The sequence below is a fragment of the Oncorhynchus kisutch genome, linkage group LG29 (genome assembly GCF_002021735.2).
Source record: "Oncorhynchus kisutch isolate 150728-3 linkage group LG29, Okis_V2, whole genome shotgun sequence".
NCBI lineage: Eukaryota > Metazoa > Chordata > Actinopteri > Salmoniformes > Salmonidae > Oncorhynchus > Oncorhynchus kisutch.
In genome coordinates this window covers 31,395,669-31,421,018 of record NC_034202.2, presented here as the reverse complement: position 1 = coordinate 31,421,018, position 25,350 = coordinate 31,395,669, and the positions used below count along the sequence as shown (strand labels likewise).

Genomic DNA, 25,350 nt, shown 5'->3' with positions numbered 1-25,350 from the left:
CACGGCTGGATCAGTCAACCAGCTCTCTCTGTTCAGACCCTAGACTTAACACTGAGACGTAGCCAACACCAACTCTGGCTTCCAGGAAAAACTCTCTCTCCTCATCTGCTACGATAACCCCCCCCCCTCTTTTCCCCTCCCCGCTTCTCTTTTTTATTCCCCCAGCCCATTCCCAGTCTCCCATCGCTCTCTCTCTTTCTATTCCTCCGTCCCTCCTTTCCTCATTTACTACTGGCGTCTGAGAGGCTGTTGTTCTGTGTGTCTTGCTCATGAAGGGCCGCAACAAGCTCCCTTCGCTCTGCTCGTGTGTGGTAGGTAGATTTACCTCTGTGTCTTTCGGTATTACCCCTCATCCGTCTCTCCGTCTATGTCTGGCATGGTCAAAGTGTTGTTGATGAGTGGTAGTTGCTGTGGGAACGGCGGTCAATCTGTCTGCCTGGTTGTATGTCGGTCTGTCTGTAGGTCTGTCTGCCTGGTCACCTATAGCTTAGCACCAATAGGAGCTGGAGGTAAAAGCTCTGTTTTTGTCATATGTTGTGCATGCTGTGTTTGGGTGTGTTCCTTAGATTTATAGTTATGCAGGTATGTACGTGTGTGTGTGTGTATGGGAGGGTGGGTTGAATCAGCGTATGAATGTGGCCTGGCATATGTGGTGTGTGTGTCAGGGTAAGTGTGTATAGAGAGTGGTTCAAGTGGACTTGTTGAAGACAGGAGTACATGCCTCCTCTGGTTTTGTGTTAGATTATATTTATTTGGGTGCGTTTGGAAGGTTGTTTTTCTGTACAGTGTGTGTATGTATAGTGTTTGTACATACAGTATGTGTGTAAGTGCACAAATAGGAACATGAGAGCATTGATTAGTTACTGGTAGCTCAGGTCTCCCCCAGGCTTAGTCACTGAGTGGACATAAACGGGGCCTGAGCTGTGTGGCCATGATTGTGTGTGTGTGACAGTCTCACTGTGTGTGTTGTGTCTCAGGGTGGTGTGTGACAGTCTCACTGTGTTTGTTGTGTCTCAGGGTGGTGTGTGACAGTCTCACTGTGTGTGTTGTGTCTCAGGGTGGTGTGTGACAGTCTCACTGTGTGTGTTGTGTCTCAGGGTGGTGTGTGACAGTCTCACTGTGTTTGTTGTGTTTCAGGGTGGTGTGTGACAGTCTTAGTGTGTTTGTTGTGTCTCAGGGTGGTGTGTGACAGTCTCACTGTGTTTGTTGTGTCTCAGGGTGGTGTGTGACAGTCTCACTGTGTTTGTTGTGTCTCAGGGTGGTGTGTGACAGTCTTACTGTCTTTGTTGTGGCTCAGGGTGGTGTGTGACAGTCTCACTGTGTTTGTTGTGTCTCAGGGTGGTGTGTGACAGTCTTAGTGTGTTTGTTGTGGTCTCAGGGTGGTGTGTGACAGTCTTAGTGTGTTTGCTGTGTCTCAGGGTGGTATGTGACAGTCTCACTGTGTTTGTTGTGTTTCAGGGTGGTGTGTGACAGTCTTAGTGTGTTTGTTGTGTCTCAGGGTGGTGTGTGACAGTCTCACTGTGTGTGTTGTGTCTCAGGGTGGTGTGTGACAGTCTCACTGTGTTTGTTGTGTCTCAGGGTGGTGTGTGACAGTCTCACTGTGTTTGTTGTGTCTCAGGGTGGTGTGTGACAGTCTCACTGTGTTTGTTGTGTCTCAGGGTGGTGTGTGATCGTCTCACTGTGTGTGTGGTGTCTCAGGGTGGTGAAACAAGGTGAAATGTATGTCAGGTCATTGTTAAAAAAAATATTTAAGGTGGATGTAAATTCACGTACAGAAGAACCTAAATTTTACATGGAAATACAGGAAGAACATATGTTTTCAAAAAGGGTGAAGTATATACGACCCCTGTCTTAAGTGACCAACCTTCTTGTTTACTGTGCCTTTAAAGAGGCAACATGTCTCTGGCTATCCCACTGTTTGGCAGAATTCCTGCAGATATGCTGTGATCTTTTCCTGTAGTGTTAGTGTTTACCAATCAATTGATTAGAGACCCCCACGATTGGACCATATTGTTCCAGCCCACCACTATAGCACACCTGATTCAGCTAGTCAAATGACCAAGTCTTTGATTAAGAGTGAATCAAGTGTACTTGTTGAGCTGGAACAAAAATGTTCAATCCTTGTGGGTCCCTGACAAGGTTTTTCCTTTTCATGTTGTCCAACACTGCTGCTGTAGGACTTCAACAGGTATAGATGTAGGATCTTAATTTGATCACTCCTTTGTTGCAGAGAATTTCTCTGCACTGCAGGAAATGCAGACAAGCTTTTTGATTTACATAAATTCACTGAAAACTCTATATTTGGTATTTTATGAGGATCCCCATTTGCTGTTGTGAAAGCAACAGCTACTCTTCCTGGGGCCCACACAGAACATGAAACATGACATAATACAGAACATTAATAGACAAGAACAGCTCAAAGACAGAACTACATACATTTAAAGGTTTTATGATAAAAACCTTTAAATGACACACATACCGTGTTAAGTCAGTAGTAAAAATATAAAAGAGTAGAGGGCCAAGAGAGCTGCCCTGCTGTGCACTACACAGTTTAACATTACAGAAGCTTCCATTAAAGAAATTCCTCTGTGTTCTATTAGATAGATATTTCTGAATCCACTATGTGGCAGAGGTTGAAAAGCCCTAACACATATGTTTTTTCTACAGCAGGTTATGGTCAATAATATCAAAGGCTGCATTGAAATCAAACAGTAAAGCTCCCACAATCTTCTAATTACTAATTTCTTTCAACCAATCATCAGTCATTTGTGTCAGTGCAGTAAATCAAATCAAGTCAAATTGCATTTCTCACATGCGCTGAATACAACTGGTGTAGACTTTACTGTGAAATGCTTGCTTATCAGCCCTTCCCAACAATGCAGAGTTTAAAAATAATCATAAAATAGTAACACGAGGAATACAGTAAAATACACAAGAATGGAGCTATATACAGGGAGTACCAGTACCAGATCAATGTGGAGTTATATACAGGGAGTACCAGTACCAGATCAATGTGGAGTTATATACAGGGAGTACCAGTACCAGATCAATGTGGAGTTATATACAGGGAGTACCAGTACCAGATCAATGTGGAGTTATATACAGGGAGTACCAGTACCAGATCAATGTGGAGTTATATACAGGGAGTACCAGTACCAGATCAATGTGGAGTTATATACAGGGAGTACCAGTACCAGATCAATGTGGAGTTATATACAGGGAGTACCAGTACCAGATCAATGTGGAGTTATATACAGGGAGTACCAGTACCAGATCAATGTGGAGTTATATACAGGGAGTACCAGTACCAGATCAATGTGGAGTTATATACAGGGAGTACCAGTACCAGATCAATGTGGAGTTATATACAGGGAGTACCAGTACCAGATCAATGTGGAGTTATATACAGGGAGTACCAGTACCAGATCAATGTGGAGTTATATACAGGGAGTACCAGTACCAGATCAATGTGGAGTTATATACAGGGAGTACCAGTACCAGATCAATGTGGAGTTATATACAGGGAGTACCAGTACCAGATCAATGTGGAGCTATATACAGGGAGTACCAGTACCAGATCAATGTGGAGCTATATACAGGGAGTACCAGTACCAGATCAATGTGGAGTTATATACAGGGAGTACCAGTACCAGATCAATGTGGAGCTATATACAGGGAGTACCAGTACCAGATCAATGTGGAGTTATATACAGGGAGTACCAGTACCAGATCAATGTGGAGTTATATACAGGGAGTACCAGTACCAGATCAATGTGGAGCTATATACAGGGAGTACCAGTACCAGATCAATGTGGAGCTATATACAGGGAGGACCAGTACCAGATCAATGCGCAGCTATATACAAGGAGTACCAGTACCAGATCAATGTGGAGCTATATACAGGGAGTACCAGTACCAGATCAATGTGGAGCTATATACAGGAAGTACCAGTACCAGATCAATGTGGAGCTATATACAGGGAGTACCAGTACCAGATCAATGTGGAGCTATATACAGGGAGTACCAGATCAATGTGGAGCTATATACAGGGAGTACCAGATCAATGTGGAGCTATATACAGGGAGTACCAGATCAATGTGGAGCTATATACAGGGAGTACCAGTACCAGATCAATGTGGAGCTACATACAGAGAGTACCAGTACCAGATCAATGTGGAGCTATATACAGGGAGTACCAGTACCAGATCAATGTGGAGTTATATACAGGGAGTACCAGTACCAGATCAATGTGGAGTTATGTACAGGGAGTACCAGTACCAGATCAATGTGGAGTTATATACAGGGAGTACCAGTACCAGATCAATGTGGAGCTATATACAGGGAGTACCAGTACCAGATCAATGTGGAGCTATATACAGGGAGTACCAGTACCAAATCAATGTGGAGCTATATACAGGGAGTACCAGATCAATGTGGAGTTATATACAGGGAGTACCAGATCAATGTGGAGCTATATACAGGGAGTACCAGATCAATGTGGAGTTATATACAGGAAGTACCAGTACCAGATCAATGTGGAGCTATATACAGGGAGTACCAGATCAATGTGGAGTTATATACAGGAAGTACCAGTACCAGATCAATGTGGAGCTATATACAGGGAGTACCAGTACCAGATCAATGTGGAGCTATATACAGGGAGTACCAGTACCAAATCAATGTGGAGCTATATAAAGGGAGTACCAGTACCAGATCAATGTGGAGCTACATACAGGGAGTACCAGTACCAGATCAATGTGGAGCTATATACAGGGAGTACCAGTACCAGATCAATGTGGAGCTATATACAGGGAGTACCAGTACCAGATCAATGTAGAGCTATATACAGGGAGTACCAGTACCAGATCAATGTGGAGCTATATACAGGGAGTACCAGATCAATGTGGAGTTATATACAGGAAGTACCAGTACCAGATCAATGTGGAGTTATATACAGGAAGTACCAGTACCAGATCAATGTGGAGCTATATACAGGGAGTACCAGTACCAGATCAATGTGGAGCTATATACAGGGAGTACCAGTACCAGATCAATGTGGAGCTATATACAGGGAGTACCAGTACCAGATCAATGTGGAGCTATATACAGGGAGTACCAGTACCAGATCAATGTGGAGCTATATACAGGGAGTACCAGTACCAGATCAATGTGGAGCTACATACAGGGAGTACCAGTACCAGATCAATGTGGAGTTATATACAGGGAGTACCAGTACCAGATCAATGTGGAGCTATATACAGGGAGTACCAGTACCAGATCAATGTGCAGAGGTACTTGAGGTAGACATGTACACAAAGGCAGGGTGAAGTGGCTAAGCATCAGGATTTATAATAAGATTAAAATAAAGACCAGAGCAGCAGAATGCTCTTCTAAATAAGCATGCTGAAGGTCTGTTGTTCATTTGTTTACAGAGAAGTAGCATTATATCTGGTCATTATTATTTATTCTTAAGTTTACTAAGAGTTGGTAGAAAGCTGATTGGTTGGCTGTTAGAACTATTAAAGGTTTCTTATGTAGCGGAATGACTTTAGCTTCCCTCCAGGTCTGAGGACAAACATTTTTCTCCAGACTAAAAATATGACAAAACAGAGTGGCAATATAGTCAGCTGCCATCCTCAGCAGCTTTCCATCTAAGCTGTCATTATCTGGAGGTTTCTCATTATTGATGGGCAACAATAATTGTTCCACTTCACCCAAACGTACTTTACAAAATTACAATGCTTTTTTCATTATTAGGTATTTTATGAATGAATATGATGTCTCACAGTCTGTTGTTGGCATATCATGCCTGTTTGCCTACTATGCCAATTTAATAGTCATTAAAGTAATTGGCAACATCAAAAGGTTTTGTGATAAATGATCAATCTGATTCAGTGAAAGATAGAGTGGAATTCGCCCCTTCGGCCTATAATTTCATTTAAACTATTCCAAAGATTTTTTTCCATCATTTTTTCCATCATAATTTATTTTTATTCAGTTTAGTTACTTAAGTTCTCAATTTACAGTAGGTTTGCCAATCAGATGTGCAGCCAGACTTATAAACCAGTTGTCACGGTCTTCCTCCTCTTCATCTGAAGAGGAGAGGCGAGAAGGATCAGAGGAACAAAATGCGGCGTGGTATGTGTTCATAGTGAATATTTAATTAGAGAAAATACTGAACACTGCAACACTATACAAAAACAGTAAACCAATGACGACTGTGAAGCTACAAATGAGACGTGTGCTGACACAAGCCACTAACATAAACAATCACCCACAAACAAACAGTGCAACCCAGGCTACCTAAGTATGATTCTCAATCAGAGACAACTAATGACACCTGCCTCTGATTGAGAACCATACTAGGCCGAAACATAGAAATCCACAAATCATAGAAAATCAAACATAGACTGCCCACCCAACTCACGCCCTGACCATACTAAATAAATACAAAACAAAGGAAATAAAGGTCAGAATGTGACACCAGTACTTTTTCCTCATCCCTCTCAACCATAAAATGTTTCAATTCTTAATCAATCCACGGGGCTTTAACAGTTCTAGCACCTTAATAGGTGCATGGTCTGGATGCTCCTCATTACACACATCAGACCAGAACATATTTTTTGTGACTTCAACATAGGAATCAGTACAAAAGGTTTTGTATTCTCTATTTTAGGACAAGCCTTTGGAACTTTGTCTTTCCTAGATATGGCCACTATATTCTGATCAGTACATCCAATGGGTACGGATATAACTTTAGAGCAAAGTTCTGCAGCATGGGTAAGAATATTATCAATACACGTGGATGATTTACTGTAGTTCCTGTACTGTTTCTAAACACCCTGGTAGGTTGATTAATAACCTGAGCCAGATAACAGGCACTGGTTACAGTGAGCAGCTTCCTCATAAGCGGATAGTTTGCTGAAAACCAGTATATATATTCAGGTCACCCCAAAATAGACCTCTATGTTAACATCACACACATTATCAAGCATTGCAAACATACACTACATGACCAAAATCATGGGCAATTATTAAGGAGTTGGTCCCCCCTTCGCTGCGAAAACAGCCTACACTCTTCTGGGAAGGCTTTCCACTAGATGTTGGAACATTGCTGCAGGGACTTGCTTCCATTCAGCCACAAGAGCATTAGTGAGGTCGGGCACTGATGTTGGGCAATTAGGCCTGGCTCGCAGTCGGCGTTCCAATTCATCCCAAAGGTGTTCGATGGGGTTGAGGTCAGGGTTCTGTGGAAGCCAGTCAAGTTCTTCCAAACAGATCTCGACAAACCATTTCTGTATGGACCTCACTTTTCTGCATGAGGTCATTGTCATGCTGAAACAGGAAAGGGCCTTCCCCAAACAGAATAGTCTAGAATCTCATTGTAGGCTGTAGCGTTAAGATTTCCCTTCACTGGAACTAAGGGGCTTAGCACGAACCATGAAAAACAGCCCCAGACCATTATTCCTCCTCCACCAAACTTTGCAGTTGGCACTATGCATTGGGGCAGGTAGCGTTCTCCTGGCATCCATCGGACTGCCAGATGGTGAAGAGTGATTCATCACTCCAGAGAACGCGTTGCCATTGCTCCACAGTCCAATGGCAGCGAGCTTTACACCACTCCAGCCGACGGTTGGCATTGCAAATCTTAGGCTTGTGTGCGGCTGCTCGGCCATGGGACCCATTTCATGAAGCTTTCTACAAACAGTTCTTGTGCTAACATTGTTTCAAGAGGCAGTTTGTAACTCGGTATTGAGTGTTACAACAGAGGACAGAAGATTATGGTATCATTCTGTGAGCTTCTGTGGCCTACCACTTCGCGCCTGAGCCATTGTTGCTCCTAGACGTTTCCACTTCACAATAACAGCACTTGCAGTTGACCGGGGCAGCTGTAGCAGGGCAGAGATTTGGAAAGTTGGCATCTAATGACGGTGCCACGTTGAATGTCACTGAGCTCTTCAGTAAGGCCATTCTATAGCCAATGTTTGTCTATGGAGATTGCATCTGTCAGCTACTGGTGTGGCTGAAATAGCCGAATCCACTCATTTGAAGGGGTGTCCACATATTTTTGTATATATAGTATATTATCCAAATAATGAATGTTAGCACTTGGTGACCATAGCAGCACCCCAAAACAAGAGGCATCAGCTGAGGCAGGTGAATGTGAAACTATACACCTCTTCAACAGCACTAGACATGAGATCCTCTCTAAGATTTACAGGAATATGGCTCTGAACATATACAGCTGAAGCTATTTTCCTGTTGTAACAACTGCTTGTAGAAACGTTTTTGTTTGCTTAAAAGCTCCTTCACCTGTGCTAGAGAAACACTGTCCTCTCCGTTACTCCCACAGGCTTTGGTTTGTATGTCATGGTAGCGACGTAGGCTAACGCTGGTGCTGCATGTAGTTTCCCGGAAACTGCAACAAACAGCAGGGATTGAGACAGCCACATGCCCGGGACAATCCGCAGTCCTAGCCACAAGGGCTATCTGTGTCGCTGGCTATGTTCATGTTCAGGAAACCTTGCTAGCTGAATAGCTAGTTAGCAGCTAGGCTAGCTGCTACACCAAGCAGCTCTTCAGACTTTTGGTTGGCAGGATCCCTGGACAGATAGTGGCGGTCCCAGCAACAGATGCTAACCGAATGCTATCCGAATTCAAAAGGTAGCTAGTAACCAAACGTTTTCAACAGAATACTTTTTCTGAGACTTTCAAAAGTTTAAAAACAATAAACCTAACTCTCCCTCGTTCTGCTTTCAGCACGTGTTTCCTTTCAATCTAATAAAAGGAGAAACAGTCTTTGAGTCTTACAAAGGTTGCAGAACTGATCATCTCAAAAGAGGTGCCAAGGTAGCATGCTCTAAATGAGGGGTCCTGCTTTAACACTAAAACCTGCATTAACACACAGTTACATTAACCGGACTCCCTAAAAACACACCAGTTTGATACAGCTACGACTGGAAGGGATTTTTCGTAACAGGTTAGGAGAGCATTTCCACTAACACTAACCCTAAACCTTCTCTAAACCTTAACATAAATTCTCCTAACTTGCTACGTTAATTCTCCTAACCGACTGAGTAATTTGTTCTAACCTGTTCTAACCTGCTACATAGCTGTATCGAAGTGCCGTGTTTTTAGGGAATCTCTATATTAATAGTATTGCACTTTTCATGTAGCCTACTTTTGTCCAGCTAATAGCTTAACCACCAAGCAACATTATGGACTAAAAGTTAAAATCTTGTTGCTGCAGGATTACTTTGCTACGACAATACTAGTCAAATTAAGATCCTACATCTGTAGCATCAGGTACCCTAAGGTAGTATTCTCTCAACAGGTGCTTTCAAATAGTGCCGCTCCTTGGGTTTCATATGATGTACAGTTGAAGTCGGAAGTTTACATACACTTAGGTTGGAGTCATTAAAACTAGTTTTTCAACCACTCCACAAATTTCTTGTTAACAAACTATAGTTTTGGCAAGTCGGTTAGGACATCTACTTTGTGCATGACACAAGTAATTGTTCCAACAATTGTTTACAGACAGATTATTTCATTTAGAATTCACTGTATCCCAATTCCAGTGGGTCAGAAGTTTACATAGACTAAGTTGACTGTGCCTTTAAACAGCTTGGAAAATTCCAGAAAATTATGTAATGGCTTTAGAAGCTTCTGATAGGCTAATTGACATCATTTGAGTGAATTGGAGGTGTACCTGTGGATGTATTTCAAGGCCTATCTTCAAACTCAATGCATCTTTGCTTGACATCATGGGAAAATCAAAAGTAATCTGCCAAGACCTCAGACAAAATATTGTAGACCTCCACAAGTCTGGTTCATCCTTGGGAGCAATTTCCAAACGCCTGAAGGTACCACGTTCATCTGTACATCTGTACGTTCAATAGTACGCAAGTATAAACACCATGGGACCACACAGCCGTCATACCACTCAGGAAGGAGACACGTTCTGTCGCCTAGAGATGAACGTACTTTGGTGCGAAAAGTGCAAATCAATCCCAGAACAACAGCAAAGGACCTTATTAAGACGCTGGAGGAAACTGGTACAAAGGTATCCACAGTAAAAACGAGTCCTGTATTGACATAACCTGAAAAGCTGTTCACCAAGGAACCACTGTACCAAAACCGCCATAAAAAAGCCAGACTGCAGTTTGGGGAGGGGAGGCTTGCAAGCCAAAGAACACCATCCCAACCGTGAAGCACGGGGGTGGCAGCATCATGTTGTGGGGGTGCTTTGCTGCAGGAGGGACTGGTACACTTCACAGAATAGATGGCATCATGAGGATGGAAAATTACATGGATATATTGAACCAACATCTCAAGACATCAGTCAGGAAGTTAAAGCTTGGTCGCAAATGGGTCTTCCAAATGGACAATGACCCCAAGCATACTACCAAAGTTGTGGCAAAATGGCTTAAGGACAACAAAGTCAAGGTATTGGAGGGGCCATCACAAATCCGACCTCAATCCTATAGAAAATCTATGGGCAGAACTGAAAAAGCGTGTGCGAGCAAGGAGGCCTACAAACCTGACTCAGTTACACCAGATATGTCAGGAGGAATGGGCCAGAATTCACCCAACTAATTGTGGGAAGCTTATGGAAGGCTACCTGAAACGTTTGACCCAAGTTAATCAATTTATAGGCAATGCTACCAAATACTAATTGAGGTTATTTAAACTTCTAACCCACTGGGAATGTGATGAAAGAAATAAAGGCAGAAATAAATCACTCTCTACTATTATTCTGACATTTCACATTCTTAAAATAAAGTGGTGATCCTAACTGACCTAAGACAGGGAATTATTACTAGGATTAAATGTCAGGAATTGTGAATAACTGAGTTTAAATGTATTTGGCTAAGGTGTATGTAAACTTCCAACTTCAACTGTATATCTGACAATCTGCAAGTTGTGCTGTGTTTCTATGATGTTAACGTAGAGCTGTTCTTGAGTTAACTCTACAATATATAGTGTTTAATCTGACATTTACCAAACTAAATTGCAGTAGTCATGTAACTGACTGTTACCTACAATTATGCTTTCGTCACTTAACTAAAATCACACCACATCCCCTCACGTTACATAAAAGGTGTGCCTTAATCAACCCCAAGTCACATCGAATCATGAGAGAGGGGAGACTAGAACACACGAAAGGTGTATCAGTCAAGGCCAGTGAGGTGGAAGCCAGTGACAGCTGGTGTAGCAGCAGGAGGAGGAGGAGACCCATGGCCTGACTGTACACTCTAAGAGGCTGTAATAGTTCATGAGGATGTGCAGTCATACCATAGGAACCCGGTAACCTGACCACCAGCCAGCTAGCCAATGGACTATTCGACGGGGAATCCCCACCCCCTGCAGATGTTGTCATGGAAACACTCTAGCTCTTGTGGGGTATCCTCTCTCTTGCTTGTTCACCAGATGCAGTGCAGTGTTGGGATGTGAAGCTCACCGCTACACAATGCATTGCTGGGGTTTGAAGTTCACTACTCCACAATGCTCTCCTGGGACGTGTAGTTCACTATTACACAATGTATTGTTGGGATGTGTAGTTCTTTATTACACAATGTTCTGCTGGCACTATTACAGAATGTTCTGCTTGGACGTGTAGTTCACTACTACATAATATAGGCCTGTGAAGTGTAGTTCACTACTACACAATGTACTGCTGGGATGTGTAGTTCCCTATGACACAATGTACTGTTGCGATGTGTAGTTCCCAGAGGTGGAAAAAGTACTCAATTGTCATACTTGAGTAAAAGTAAAGATACCTTGATAGAAAATGACTCAAGTAAAAGTGAAAGTCACCCAGTAAAATACTACTTGAGTAAAAGTCTAAAAGTATCTGGTTTTAAATGTACTTAAGTACAGTGATGGAAAAAATACTCTGTCATACTTGAGTAAAAGTACAAAGTAAAAGTTATATATCAAATTCCTTATATTAAGCAAACCAGATGGCACAATTTCCTTATTCTAATTGTTTTGACAGCCAGGGGCACAATCCACCACTCAGACATCATTTATAAACTAAACATTTGTGTTTAGTGAGTCCGCAAGATCAGAGGCAGTAGGGATGACCAAGGGTGTTCTCTCGATAAGTGTGTGAATTGGACCATTTTCTGTCCTGCTTAGCATTCAAAATGTACTTTTGAGTGTCAGGGAAACTATATGGACTAAAAAGTACATTCATGTAGTGAAGTAAAAGTTGTCAAAAATATAAATAGTAAAGTACAGATACCCCCAAAAACGACTTAAATAGTACTTTTAAAAGTATTTTTACACCACTAGTAGTTCCCTACTACACAATGTACCGTTGGGATGTAAATTTCATTACTACACAATATACTTCTGGGATATGAATATTACTGATACGCAATGTAGCAGTGTGATGTCAGACTTACTATTACACAATGCCAACTTTCAATGTAGCAGTGGTGGACAGTGTAGCAGTGGTGGACAGTAGTTTAGTGGTTTTGCAAATTCAATTTTAGAATATAGGGGGGGCGGGGGGGGGGGGGGGGGGGGGTTGATGACTAAACAGACACCTCTTTTTAAGATCCATAGAAATGTTTTTAAAAAACGGACATTATTGATCATATATCCAAGCAGGGTCCCACCATGTGATGTGAGAGCTGTACTGCCTGAACCGACTGAGGGGTAGGCCAGCCCCACATACAGGTTTCTGTGACTGTGGCAGCCTCCAGTTTCTTCTAATATGGATAATGTCTATGTTCTCTTGAACGTGTATTTACCAATCACGGACAGTGAGATTATTTTCTTTGGGTGTACCTGTTGTGACAAGCAGTTTTTAACAGTATACATCTATCAAACAATCAATCTTCACACTGTTTGTCATCCTGCATTTGTCCAGAAACATCTGAGTATTTTATCTGTCTGCCTCCCCAATGTTTGGTACCGCAACCAAGGGGGAAGCTCTATTTTAGAAGACAATATCCATGGAAACCATGTTGTGGGGTTCCAAAGCACAGTATGCTTGGTCATATACACAATTATGCATAATGCAGAAACAGAGTGAAACAGTGTGTGATTCTATCTCTCTATCTCTCTCTCACACACACACACACACACACGGTATATATTTAACTTTCTACGTGTTTTTCTTTTTGACTTTCTTCTTTGTTCCATTCCATTTTAGGCTGTAGCAATATGAAAATAGGCTTTTTGGGCAAATAATGACATGGTTTTAGCATTTTATAAAGCGTAATATTTACAGTGAGTTTTCTCGATTTAGACATTAGATTTTTGTCAGTGCTAAGTGTTTGCACCCAGGCAAGGTTTTCAAACGTATAGTTTGGAAATCATTGGATGAAAGCCGTGTGGAGTTGCTTGGCTGTGTACACAATTTATTTGTTAGTTTATGAACCTCTGTGGTCTCTCTGGAATGCAAGGCTACAGGGTAAAACGGAATTTATCCAGGATATTACACATACGGTAGGCTATAAACTGTGAATGGTGAACTTCCTCTAGGAATAACGACAGACCATAAATGTTAATTGTATAACGTCCCTGACACCTTACGTGCCTCTTATTACGGGGGAGAGACAAGGTTTTTGAAATAAAATGAAAAAGGTATTTTATCTATGCACACACTGTGCGTCTCCTACCGTCGCATCTGTTCCACTTAACATTGACGTCATTCGAGAGCGTGGAGCACATCGCCGCAGTCGGTCCTGAGATGAATACACAATATTTAGTCCACCTGGTTTTCTCGCTCCACCTTGTGGACGTAGTCAGCCAGCGCCCCCCCCCCCCCCCCCCCCCCAAAAAAAATCTAATATTCAGGAGAACCACTTGAAAAGTTTGATTCCGATACTCTCAGTGTTTCTAGTTGTTATCATAGATTGACATCTACACTTGTAAGTGTGTGTGTGTGCGTGCGTGCGTGCGTGTGTGTGAGAGAGAGATAGATAGAGGGAGGGAGGGGGCGGGTGAAGTGAAGTGGGGGCATATTACACTAATCTGGGCCAGAAGAGCCCGGTAAGACATATAGCCTTTCCGGTGTGTTTTAGCTGGGCCTCTACTATGTTCTTCGAGAGAGGGTGGAATATGGACGCTTTATCATACAACCATACACAGACTTTGGATGGCCTTGTGTGAGTATGTGTCTCTGCATGTTTGACCATAACTTTCTATTTTAGATTTAGGACTGGTCTCAGTGTTAAACATACCGACACATACTGATATACAGGCGATTGCATTTGCACGCTGAAAATAGTGTGTCGCTGGCCACTGCGGTGCTGAAGCTTTATTCAACTGCCAGGTCGCAGTTGTAAATGAGAATTTCAGGACCATGGAGAGTTCCCAGCAGACACTTCTCGATTTGTACATGTGGAGGCGCTATTATAACACCATATGGGTTTTCTATGATCGCTGCGGAGTTGTGAGTGTGAACATCAGGCAACTTGAAGGGACTATGATGTACAAACGTCAGCTCATGATAGTAAATAATTTACTGTTTATTGATTATTTGTTTGCATGTTTTGATAAAATTAACCTACCGTCCAAAAATCATCGTGTATGTCGTGGATTATCGATAGCCTATGTCCGCATGGGAGCCTATAACATAACTGCTTTTGTCTTGATGCACTTATGCAGAGCCTAATACACGTTCCAATTATAATTGCGCATGAAATCCAAACCTTACGGTGGTGAGAGAGAGTCCGATGTGGATGAAGACTTGTGCAAATCATGAATGATGGTTATTCTTGTAACACTTGAATAGAAGGAACATGAGGTGAACAACAGCATTTCATCCTTAATTAACATCTGTCCAGGGTCTAAGCAAACCTTAGAGCTAATAGGCTAGGCTACAATCCATAACTAATGTTCCCGAACTGAAGTTAGATTTTCTGATCATACAAGCACTTGGAGTTGAACGTCGGATTTCAGCGTTGAGTAGCTTAGCACGTTTCATGGTAGGCTACCAACTGTGGATAGACTAGTCACCTGCACCCACTACCGCTCTTCAACGCTCCCTCTGCTCCAGCATCGCTGATATGGCGGTGGACGGGTATGGTCTGGTCTATGGGTGTTGAACAGATGTCTCCGCCTGTTAGGAATCTAAAGTGCCTCTCACCGATGATGTGTCAGTGTAAGGTCATCTGCAGCAACCGGACTCTCTCCCTCATGTTCGGTTGCAAGGTAAGCTTAGAGCAGTTTTGGTGTAACAGTTGTAGCGAAGCTATTACAACAGTTTGTAATTGCAACACAATTCACGTATATTGGGAGAAAGCGATGAGATGGCGAGACAGATGGCTTAAAAGGATGAATGAGATACAATAGAGCGGGCTTGTGTGTTGGTGTGTGTATTTGTGCGTGTGCACGTTCGTCTCATGTGTTCAAAATCAGAAACCGTTCGGTTGACACAATGAAATTGCTGACTGAGCATTGTGATCATTCCCCAAAGATGATTCCACTACCTCACACAGCTTTTATTTTTAGGCTACTTTTGTGTTTCCACTTTCACATAATGATCTAGTCCCTGATTATATGAAGCTTTGAAATGTGAGCCTCTGCTGGCGATAGGCCTTACATGTGTTTCCTGGTTTTATGGGCCTACTCATATGGATTATTCACGCCTGATATACAGTACTGTGTGTTCAGATCAACGCTGCGGTCAAGTGACTTTGCATGTCGACATTTAGATCTGCCATTTCCACAGTCAATTTCCATGACATATCAACCATTATTTGATATTCATTCATATGCATATTATCTTATGAAGACCATCATTGAACAATACACCTTATACTTCACATTTGTGCTGTTTAAGTCAATGGTCAGCATGTAAACCAGCAGGATCATTATGTTCAGCTGTGGGTCATGAGCTTTCTGTTTTGCATTCCAACTAAGAGACCATACAGATCCCAGATACTGCATTTGGGAATATATGTTTTTGGTTTCCAATTGGTTGTGGGAGGAAGCCATGCCTTTCCTGAACGGTAAAACTGAATGTTTTTTTTAAAACATTTTGGGAACAGAAGTGAACATTTAGCCTGTTTAGGAACACTTATTTTTAGGCTACAGGGAGGTTCTGAGAATGTTTTACTCGGTTTCTTTGAATGTTTTCCTGGTAGGTTTTATTAACGCTCTGAGAATGTAAATTCGAGGTTATTTTGAGATATTTTCATAACTTCCTTAAAACTTTCCCTGAATGTTTCAATAAGACTTTAATAACACTGCTTAGTTTGTGTTCACTGTTTTGAACTCCAAGCGCAGATAGGTATTAATCATGCAAACAAATTGGTTTTTTATTTGTAAAAAATTATCAGTGAGCTTCGAACCTTCTGTTCGCTATCCATGGAGTTAGTCCACTCCGCCACCAGGAGGGAGCCAGAATGCCAGTTTTATTTTTATGCATACAAAGCTGTTTATTTTAGTCTATTCAAGCAGACCCCATTTCAAAAGGAAACAAGCCCTCATTAAGATCAGATGTGGCGAATTAGTGGGTGCGGCCAACACACCATAACAAGATAGAGGATAGTTTTGTTGATGCTGAGAACGGAATGTATATTTGTAAAATAATAATTCTTAGAACGTTCTCTAAAAGGTTACAACATTTTTATTGTGCTTTTATGGAAACTTTTCTTAATTTCCACATCATATTGATGAAATTGAACCAACGTGGAATAGACGTCTGTGCCCAGCGGGATGAGGAAACTTACAGGAAACGTTTTGATCCTGAGTGGCGCAGTGGTCTGAGGCACTGCATCACAGTGCTAGAGGCGTCACTACAGACCCGAGTTTGATCCCAGGCTGTATCACAACCGGCCATGATTGAGATTCTCATAGGGTGGCGCACAATAGGCCCAGCGTCATCCGTGTTAGGAGAGGGTTTGGCCATCATTGTAAATAAGAATTTGTTCTTAACTGACTTGCCTAGTTAAGTAAAATAAAAAGTATTTCAATTCCCACAGATCCTTTGTTCTTAACATTCTCTGAATTATTTGCGAACATTCTCAGTGTCAAACATGGAGAAAGTTCCTAGAACATTACAAACATTGAAATTAACCAACTTTTAGGAAACGTTCCTTTAAAGCTACAATATGTACGTTTTTGGGCGACTCAATCAAATTCACATAGAAATGTGAGTTATAGATCTTTAATTCCCGTTGAAAGCAAGTCTACGAAGCAGTAGATCTGTTTTGTGTGCGGTTTCATTTTTGCATCTTTTACTCGTGGTTTTGTACACCATGCTTCAAGCAGCTGAATATACAATATTTTTGGTGATGAAAAATATTTCACAGAGGTTTAGATCGAACAATTATTCTCTACACATTGACTACTTGTTTTGTCTCGATCACGTTTAAGGTAAGACCCAGATGCAGACTGTGTCGAAGTAACAATGTTTATTACAACAACAGGGGCAAAGGTACAGGACGGCAGGCAGGCTCTGGGTCAGGTCAGGCAGAGGTCGGTAATCCAGAGTAGTGGGGCAAAGGTACAGGACGGCAGGCAGGCTCAAGGTCAGGGCAGGCAGAAGGGTCAAAGCCAGGAAAAACAAGAAAACGCTGGTAGGTTCAACGAACAAAACCAACTGGCAACAGACAAACAGAACACCAGTATAAATACACAGGGGATAATGGGGAAGATGGGCGACACCTGGAGGGGGGTGGAAACAAGCACAAAGACAGGTGAAACAGATTAGACAGTCACATGAACTGAAATGAAGCGGTCTATTAGAATTTTAGCAACCAGGAAAAGGCAGAGCAATTTCTGCATAGTGCATCTTTAAAGTAATGAAGTACCAATATTATTCAATTTTTTTTGTCAAGTTCCTTAAAATGTGCAGAGAATGTTCCAAAGCCAAGCAACTATCCTGTATCATTCCCAACAGGTTGTGGGAAGGTTGTATGGAAAATAATCATAGGACAACCACACTCTCACCAAGCTCTAAGAAACATATGGTTCTCAGAAATGTATGTGCTAGCTGGAATATAGCTTCTTATCCTTAAATTCAGAGAGAGCGGTTTGTGACCTTTGGATAAATCTAGTTTATTGGTAAGGGTGTTCACTTTGATATCAGTCCATAAAGGCTACTAACTGGCTGTCTATTGTGAATCAAAAGTGTAATGATTGGTACCACTGCAAATTAGATCACTGTCGTGGTAGCCTCGTCGAGAACCAGGCTTCTCTAAAACGGGAGGCATGACAATGACATGATTTTGAAGGTATGACAATGCGAGACTACTGTCATGGAGACTAGAAGGTGTCTATCTTGACTGTATCAATGCCATCAGCCTTAGTAGGCAAAAGGTATTGTGGAATGAGATCATTGAACAGTTCAAAGGAAAACTTCACTGCTAGTCACTATTTGGGGTGTTTTCCCAGTCTCCCTACAGAATTATGATTGATGAGAGGTGTTTCAGATATAATTATACAACATAGCGGTATTTTTGAGGCGGGAGAGTTCAACCAATGAGGTCATTGGTTAATTGAGCCTGCTGTCTGATATGGTGGCCTAGTGTTTAGCCAATTGCACGGTAATGCTATCAGCGAGTAGACATGGTTGTCCTTGTTCAATAGAGCTATTGGAATTGTCTCAACAATGTTCCTATCAGTTTGGAACCACCAAGACTCTTCATAGAGCTGGCAACCCGGCCAAACTGAGAAATCGGGGGAGAAGAGCCTTGGTCAGGGATGTGACCAAGAACACCAATGGTCACTGACAGAGCTCCAGAGTTATTCTGTGGAGATGGGAGAACCTTCCAGAAGGACAACCATCTCTGCAGCACTCCACCAATCAGGCCTTTATGGTAGAGTGGCCAGACGGAAGCCATCAGTAAAAGGCATATGACAGCCCGCTTGGAGTTTGCCAAAAGGCACTAAAGGACTCAGACCATGAGAAACAATAATCTCTGGTCTGAAAAAAAACAAGATTAACCTCTTTGGCCTGAACGTCTGGTGGAAACCTGGCACCATCCCTACGTTGAAGCATGGTGGTGGAAGCGACAGGGACTGGGAGACTAGTCAGGATCGAGAGAAAGATGAACGGAGAAAAGTACAGAGAGATCCTTGATGAATACCTGATCCAAAGACCTCAGGACCTCAGATTGGGGCGAAGGTTCACCTTCCAACAGGACAACGACCCTATGCACACATCCAAGACAACACAGGAGTGGCTTGGGGACAAGTCTCTGAATGTCCTTGAGTGGCCCAGCCAGAGCCCGGACTCGATCGAACATCTCTGGAGATACCTGAAAATAGCTGTCAACTGACGCTGCCCATCCAACCTGACAGAGCTTGAGAGGATCTGCAGAGAAGAATGGAAGAAACTCCCCAAATACAGGTGTGCCAAGCTTGTAGCGTCATACCCAAGAAGACTCTAGGCTGTAATCCCTGCCAAATATGCTTAAAAAAAGTACTGAGTAAAGGGTCTGAATACTTCTGTAAATGTGATATTTCCATTTTTTTGTTTGAATAAATAAATAAAAAACAATTTTTGCTGTGTCATTATAGGGCATTGTGTGTAGATTGGCAAGGGGGAAAAACTATTTTATTAATTTTAGAATAAGACTAACATAACAAAATGTGGAAAGTCAAGGGGTCTAATACTTTCCAAAGGCACTGTATACTGAACAAAAATATAAAAATCACAAAATGCAACAATTGTAAAGATTATCCTGAGGTCATAGAAGGAAATCAATCAATTTATATAAATTCATTTATGGATTTCATATGACTGGGCAGGGTCGCAGCCATACGTGGGCATAGGTCTACCCACTTGGGAGCCAGGCCCAGCCAATCAGAATGAGTTTTCCCTACAAAAGGGCTTTATTACAGAAATACTCCTCACTAACAGGGATGTAAACAAATTTGTGCACAAAATGAGAGAAATAAGCTTTATGTGTGTATGAAACATTTCTGGTATATTTTATTCATCTCATGAAACGTGGGACCAACACGTTACATGTTGCATTTATATTTCTGTTCTGTATATGTCATACATTGACTTCACTGTTCCTGCTTACCTGGGTGTAAACTTACCTCGGTCTTTTCCTATTATATATTTATTTCCTCATAATGGAGTCATGGAAAGATTTAGTTAAGGTGACTTACATTAGTTATTGGTGCGGAGCTTGATGTTGATGGGATCAGAATCTGTAAATGGAACACATAGGCCAGTCACGTCAGCCTCTGTGGTAGTTAGTTAGCTAGCTAGCTAACCCCATTCATATACACTAACTGCTTTAGCGCCTATTAACGATAGAATCTTCTGACCAGGGGTGTTTTGTTAAGAGTCCCGACGCTTGCTCTAAACGTTAACACGCATCGCTTGTGGTACGTTTTTGTAAACATAAGGTATCTTTCATATCAGCAATATGTAACAGTATAACTTTAGACCGTCCCCTCGCCCATACCCGGGCGCGAACCAGGGACCCTCATCATTTTCACACAAAAAAAGGTTCAATTACTACACACCTTTATAGGATTAGTGTTCCCACATGGCCATATCGCCATGCTACTTCGCTTGTGTACAGAAGACAGACTGAAGACATTGGCAGATACCTGTGCTAATTAGCTATCTAGCGTGCTCTGAACACCTGTGTGTAAACGTAAGTGGAGAGGAAGTGTAGTTTGTCAACTGGAGGAACACACAGCTTGTGGATCTGTGCAAAACTCTTACAGTAAGTGTGTATATTTTTTAGAAATATTATTTCTTGCTGATATGAGAGATATGGGGCATATCAGCATATGTTTCGAAAAACATTTTGATGATTGACTTTTCAATAATCAAACACAGAATAGGAAGTGTAGTTCACATAAAGCCAAATGTGGGTGAATGTAACTGCTGAAAAACCTACATACGGAGAAGGGTTTTCAAGAGCTAGCTAGCGGTTAGATACGGCTCGGTAGGCTGTAGCTAATGTAACCCAAAGTAGGCAACGTTAGCTTGCAAAGTTACAAATCACATCACCAGAAAGCAGCTGGCTAATTACATTGATTTGCTTTGGAATGTCTAGCCAGCGTATTATGAAAGCTAGCAAGATTTGGTATAGATAAATAAATGTAATTCTCTACCTAGTTAGCTATGTTACCGCTGCCAGATTTAGTAAGGTAACCAGTGAAATTATACCCCAGCAGCCTGTGCTTGCTTTTAGTTTGGACAGCCACGTTGAGCACCATGACTAAACTGTACAGTTGTTCTCGACACAAAAATCGAAATAAATAATTATTCACACGCTGATGTTCTATGAACGGGTGGCTGGTCCAGTGAATAGCGTTAGCTACCTGTTGACACCCATTCTCAACTGGGTCCACCTCGACAGGCGCTGTACTTGTCACGACTTCTACCGAAGACGATGCCTCTCCTTGTTCGGGCGGTCGACGTTACCGGTCTTCTAGCCATCATTGATCCATTTTTCATTTTCTATTGGTTTTGTCTTGTCTCCCTACACACCTGGTTCCAATCCCATTCATTACCTGTTGTGTATTTAACCCTCTGTTTCCCCTCATGCCCTTGTTAGAGACTTTTTTTTTCATGCTCATGTTGTTTGTATTGGTGGGCGACGGGTCCTCGTACCCACTTTGCTTTTATTTATGTAAAATGGTTTTGGAGCTGTGTTTAAGTTATTAAACTACTATTCTCCCGCGCCTGACTTCCCTGCCACCTATACACACGTCGTGACTGTCCTACATCCTGAAATCGCAATGAATTCTGGATATTGTGGTTTGCTTACAACCATGAAGTGTAAATGTCTCATTTCTACCGGTGAGATGCAGAAACGCTCGCATTTGTGTGTAGTGAGGAAATGTTCCATTTTTATGACACGTATTATATGTTCATATCATAATAACATATACAGTGAAAGAGCAGTGGTGAAATGTCCCTTTAAGAACTGAGTTCTGTAGAACCTGTGGATTTGTCACCCAGTGATGGGCTTGGTACAGTATGTGTGTTTCCAGTTGGACAACCACAGCCTAAGTATATCATGCTTTCAAAGACACTTATAAGACTGGTGCCGTCACCTGGCCGTATCTGTTGATTTGATTCCCTCACTCGCCCATCCACTTCATCCCCTCTTTCGCCCCTCCCATTTTCAGGTGTTTCTGGCCGGACAGCTTGCTCTGTTTCTCCTTCCCCATGGCATGGAATGGGTCTTCAGCCTGTTTTCCTCCCAGTCTCTTAGCTGTATCTAGATAACCGTTTCTTCTCTGGCTCTGCCAATTGGCCGTGCTGTGTCCATTAACAAGGTGCCTGGGTCTCTGTGGTATCTAACATATCCAGATACTTGTGAGACCCAGGCAGCACCTCCACTTCTCATACTCTCCTCTCCCTTCGGCACCAGATACTAGTTTCCTCCCTCCCTTAACACCATCCTGCACCACAGCTTCACACACACACTCAAACAGACTCCACTCCGAAGCCCAGATAGCACAGAGAAAGAATGAGAATGTGAGCGAGAGAGAACAAGAAAGAAAAATGAGAGTAAGAGATCAGTGTCTCAATTCCATCAGTGTTACAAATCTGAGGAGCAGTAGTGTTGGAGTGTATTGAAAATTTAAACGGAAATACTGATATGCATTTACTCATGGACAGACCATCTTTGATCTAAAGGAGAAACAGCCCAAACATGGCTCCAGCATGATGTATACAGTGAGGGAAAAAAGTATTTGATCCCCTGCTGATTTTGTACGTTTGCCCACAGACAAAGAAATGATCAGTCTATCATTTTAATGGTAGGTTTAATTGAACAGTGAGCGACAGAACAACAAAAATCCAGAAAAACAGATGTCAAAAATGTTGTAAATTGATTTGCATTTTAATGAGGGAAATAAGTATTTGACCCTTCTGCAAAACATGACTTAGTACTTGGTGGCAAAACCCTTGTTGGCAATCACAGAGGTCAGACGTTTCTTGTAGTTGGCCACCAGGTTTGCACATATCTCAGGAGGGATTTTGTCCCACTCCTCTTTGCAGATCTTCTCCAAGTCATTGAGCTTTCGAGGCTGACGTTTGGCAGTTCAAACCTTCAGCTCCCTCGAGATTTTCTATGGGATTAAGGTCTGGAGATTGGCTAGGCCACTCCAGGACCTCAATGTGCTTCTTCTTGAGCCACTCCTTTGTTGCCTTGGCCGTGTGTTTTGGGTCATTGTCATGCTGGAATACCCATCCACGACCCATTTTCAATACCCTGGTTGAGGGAAGGAGGTTCTCACCCAAGATTTGACGGTACATGGCTCTGTCCATCGTCCCTTTGATGCGGTGAAGTTGTCCTGTCTCCTTAGCAGAAAACACCCCCAAAGCATAATGTTTCCACCTCCATGTTTGACGGTGGGTATGGTGTTCTTGGGGTCATAGGCAGCATTCCTCCTCCTCCAAACACGGCGAGTTGAGTTGATGCCAAATAGCTCCATTTTGGTCTCATCTGACCACAACACTTTCACCCAGTTGTCCTCTGAATCATTCAGATGTTCATTGGCAAACTTCAGACGGGCATGTACAGTGCCTTGCGAAAGTATTCAGCCCCCTTGAACTTTGCGACCTTTTGCCACATTTCAGGCTTCAAACATAAAGATATAAAACTGTATTTTTTTGTGAAGAATCAACAAGTGGGACACAATCATGAAGTGGAACGACATTTATTGGATATTTCAAACTTTTTTAACAAATCAAAAACAGAAAAATTGGGCGTGCGAGGTGAGATCTTGCATGGAGCCCCAGGCCGAGGGAGATTGACAGTTGTGTTTCTTCCATTTGCGAATAATCGCACTCACTGCTGTCACCTTCTCACCAAGCTGCTTGGCGATGGTCTTGTAGCCCATTCCAGCCTTGTGTAGGTCTACAATCTTGTCCCTGACATCCTGGGAGAGCTCTTTGGTCTTGGCCATGGTGGAGAGTTTGGAATCTGATTGATTGCTTCTGTGGACAGGTGTCTTTTATACAGGTAACAAACTGAGATTAGGAGCACTCACTTTAAGAGTGTGCTCATAATCTCAGCTCGTTACCTATATAAAAGACACCTGGGAGCCAGAAATCTTTCTGATTGAGAGGGGGTCAAATACTTATTTCCCTCATTAAAATGCAAATCAATTTATAAAATTTTTGACATGTGTTTTTCTGGATTTTGTTGTTATTCTGTCTCTCACTGTTCAAATAAACCTACCATTAAAATTATAGACGGATCATTTCTTTGTCAGTGTACCCGGGAATGGCTGGTGTATTTTATGATTGTCAATTCAGTATCCTCTATACACTATCTCTCCTCTTTCCCCTCTTTCCTCTCTTCTCTCCAATGCTGTCTCCCTGGCCTGTTCCATCCTCCCTGCTGGCTGGCTTGGTGTTGCTCTAGCATAAGCTCCATTCCATTACTTAGTAGACTTGCTGAGTTGAATCTCGGACAGGATGACTGAAACTACAGATGCCAAAAGGTCATTCGACCAAATGGAGTGAAGCCCTGGACTAGTGTAAAGGGACATACAGTAGAACATGTCAGTGCGCAAACATACAAAATCAGCAGGGGATCAAATACTTTTTTCCCTCACTGTATATAGATCCCTTGGCCTGTGATCCTTCCCCTGTTCCTCCAGTTTTACAGACTAGAAATAACTGTGCCTGAAACCATTACCATTAAATTGACTGAGGAGGTCCATTTCCTGACTACTTCCTGGGTACTAGTGGACTAGACTATTGTTCCACTATGTGTTATTATCTTATAATTAGACAAGTCCTCTATACTGATTAACTCCCAAGGTGATCTCCATGGTGACGATGACCTGTAATAACTTCAATTACGCACATTCACCTAACAACTTGTGGGCCGTCATAATAGTGCTATTCACTCCACTGTCATTGAAAACTCTGGTTTTCATGTGGAAGAGATTGATTGAGGAGGTGAAGTAATGTTGTGCGCTTCGCTGCTCTTATTGATACTGTAAATATTTGAATGTGAGAAATGTTTGTTATTCCTTAGAGCCATCATCAAAAACGTCAAGTTGTGTGTTTAGTGAGGCTTTAGATGCTTCTCTAGTTCAGAGATCGGGGTGGTCGTGGAGAAGGCCAGTTAAGTTGAGGCTTACTATCAAAGTAAGTGGAGACTAACTATCCCAGTTATAAATTATTAAAAACTAGGGGATCTATGGTGATTCCACCTAACGTGGAGATCAATGCTTAGCACACCCAGGGAATTCACTCATGAGCACTATACTGGAACACTGAATTCACCCATGAGATCTTTACTGGAACACTGAATTCACTCATGAGATCTTTACTGGACCACTGAATTCACTCATGAGATCTTTACTGGAACACTGAATTCACTCATGCGATCTTTACTGGAACACTGAATTCACTCATGTGATCTTTACTGGAACACTGAA

General features: G+C 42.2%; 1 protein-coding gene and 1 long non-coding RNA gene across 5 annotated transcripts in view; one reads left to right on the top strand and one right to left on the bottom strand.

Moving 5' to 3' along the window:
* Positions 1–25,350, top strand: part of LOC109874161 (disks large homolog 4) — a 114,337-nt gene that overhangs the window by 24,385 nt on the left and 64,602 nt on the right. Inside the window, exon 1 of one of the 3 annotated variants that reach the window (XM_031809378.1) lies at positions 20,466–20,657. The exons of the other annotated variants lie outside the window; for them this stretch is intronic. The gene's annotated coding sequence lies outside the window, so the exon portion shown is untranslated. Of the gene's footprint in view, positions 1–20,465; positions 20,658–25,350 lie in introns of those variants that run through there. 3 annotated transcript variants of the gene reach the window in all.
* Positions 17,442–21,372, bottom strand: LOC109874162 (uncharacterized). Of its 2 annotated transcripts, none has more exons than XR_004206169.1 (3): positions 21,262–21,372; positions 20,089–20,130; positions 17,442–17,631 (listed from the first exon to the last, which is right to left on the bottom strand). It is a non-coding gene; the product is annotated as an uncharacterized LOC109874162 (long non-coding RNA). The 2 variants fall into 2 exon arrangements; XR_002252676.2 differs by having other exon boundaries at positions 17,442–17,566.